Below are 2,118 nucleotides of genomic sequence, written 5' to 3'. Positions count from 1 at the left end.
CGGGTGGCACATAAAAGACACCATTTCGAGCGTGACCGTTTTCGTGCGGGTGACACGTAAAAGCACCCACTACACTCTCTGAGTGGTTGGCGTTAGGAAGGGCATCCAGCTGTAGAAACTCTGCCAAATTAGATTGGATCCTGGTGTTGCCATCCGGTTTCACCAGTCCTCAGTCAAATCGTCCAACCCATGCTAGCATGGAAAGCGGACGTTAAACGATGATGATGATGATGATATTGGTCTACAGTAGAAAATATTTGTCCAAGGTACTTTACGGAGGGGTTGAATCTTGAATTACATGGTTGCTAAACAAACTTCTTTACCACATAGCTGTGTCTACTCTAAGAGTAAAAAAAAAAAGACTTTTAGACATTTTTCTTCTACTTATTAGAGTGAAAAAGTATTGTTGCATATATTGTAACTAATATTCAACAATTAATGAAAATAAGCTATTATACAAGAGGAAAGTTTGTCTTTTACAATATGTAACTGTCATTTATTTGTGGACATTCTTCTATCAGTTGAATCACATGTAAACAATGTTAATTCAACTTGTATGCAAATGAAACTTATTTAGTCATGTGTTTGTCAACCGGAGACACTATAATGATAGATTATAGTGCTTAATGTTTTGAGTGAATTTTATTTAAAATATGATCACAAAAGGGTTAAGTATAAAAAAAAATTTCAACGAAAAGCCTTCTTTTGGTAGTAATCACATTATAGAAGTTTTATTATCTTATCTATAAAAGGCAGATTTTCTCTGTGTGTGTGTGTGTGTGTGTGTTTAAAATTCATACATTTACACAATTCCAAATTTCTTGAATGAAAGAATCGGAGTTAATATTCTAAATACAATAAGTTAGGTCACAGCGTCATTTTTTCAGTCAAAATAACTCCTAATTACGAATAAAATCCATAAAACTACATACAAAATTACTTTGCCCCTCTAAAACAATCTACTTAACTATTTCTATTCCTCTTACAAATCATTTCAATTGCTACTTTCTCTTATGAACATTTACGAACGATCCAAGAAAAAGACAAAGAAACAAAGGAGAAAGAGTGAGAGTCATATAAACAGACACACTACCAATCATACGTAAATACACACATATCATCGTCATCATCATCTTCGTTTAACGTCCGCTTTCCATGCTATGGTTACCAATGACCTCATTCTAATTGGCGGGAATTGTAAGTTCACTTTCCATTTCTAACTCTGTCCTTCACCATGATAACAACAACAACAAAAACAGCGAGACATCTTTTTCAAATACGATCGACAAACATTTATTCCCTCCAAACTGAGTTTTTTAAAAAATCTTTTCGTAAATCTTGAGATTAACACCCGCACGATTACCTACCTAACCCTAACCCAGACCCTAAAACCTTAACCCTAACACTGTAGTGAAAATCGTGCAGGTGTTAATCTGAAAATTTACCAATCTTTTTTAAAACACATTTACTTACTTAACATTTTTTTATTTAGTGTGTGTGTTGCCCATATATATATATATATATATATATATATATATGCACTTAACACTTAGTTGTGGTTTAGGAGTTTGATCGGCAGAGATCATTATTATTATTTTAAATTTTTCCCACAAGGGTGACTTGGGGCAGGTGGAGAATAGTCGATTATATCGACCCATGTGTTCAACTGGTACTTATTTTTTAGACCCCGAAAGGATGAAAGGCAAAGTCAACTTCGGCGGAATTTGAACTCAGAACGTAGAGATGGGCACAAACCTCCCGTTGCGACACTGATTCTGCAGAACAGGGTTGAGTGTGAAAGCCAACTTTAAAGTGTAAATATAGATGTTTTTGAATACACACTCATACATACATACGTACAAATACACACATGCATACAAATAAACACATACATACAAATACCTGTCACTCTCTTCCAAATACGATCGACAGTCAAACATTTATTCCCTACAAACTGATTTTTTTGAATATCTTTCTTAAAACGCATTTACTTACTACCATATATATATAGAGAGAGAGAGAATACACATTAATACACACACACATACAAATACCTGTCATTTCTTTTTATTTAGTGTGTGTGTTGCCCATATATATATATATATATATATATATATA

The 2,118-nt window shown here is 33.6% G+C and overlaps 1 protein-coding gene across 1 annotated transcript in view; it reads left to right on the top strand.

Moving 5' to 3' along the window:
- The window catches only part of LOC106874195 (serine/threonine-protein kinase A-Raf), a 74,692-nt gene that overhangs the window by 12,418 nt on the left and 60,156 nt on the right, over nucleotides 1-2,118 (top strand). The gene's annotated exons all lie outside the window — the stretch shown is intronic.

Source organism: Octopus bimaculoides, chromosome 1 (assembly GCF_001194135.2).
Source record: "Octopus bimaculoides isolate UCB-OBI-ISO-001 chromosome 1, ASM119413v2, whole genome shotgun sequence".
In the NCBI taxonomy this organism is placed as follows: Eukaryota; Metazoa; Mollusca; class Cephalopoda; order Octopoda; family Octopodidae; genus Octopus; species Octopus bimaculoides.
Note: the sequence above shows the minus strand (reverse complement) of the source record. Positions and strands in the feature narration are given on the sequence as shown.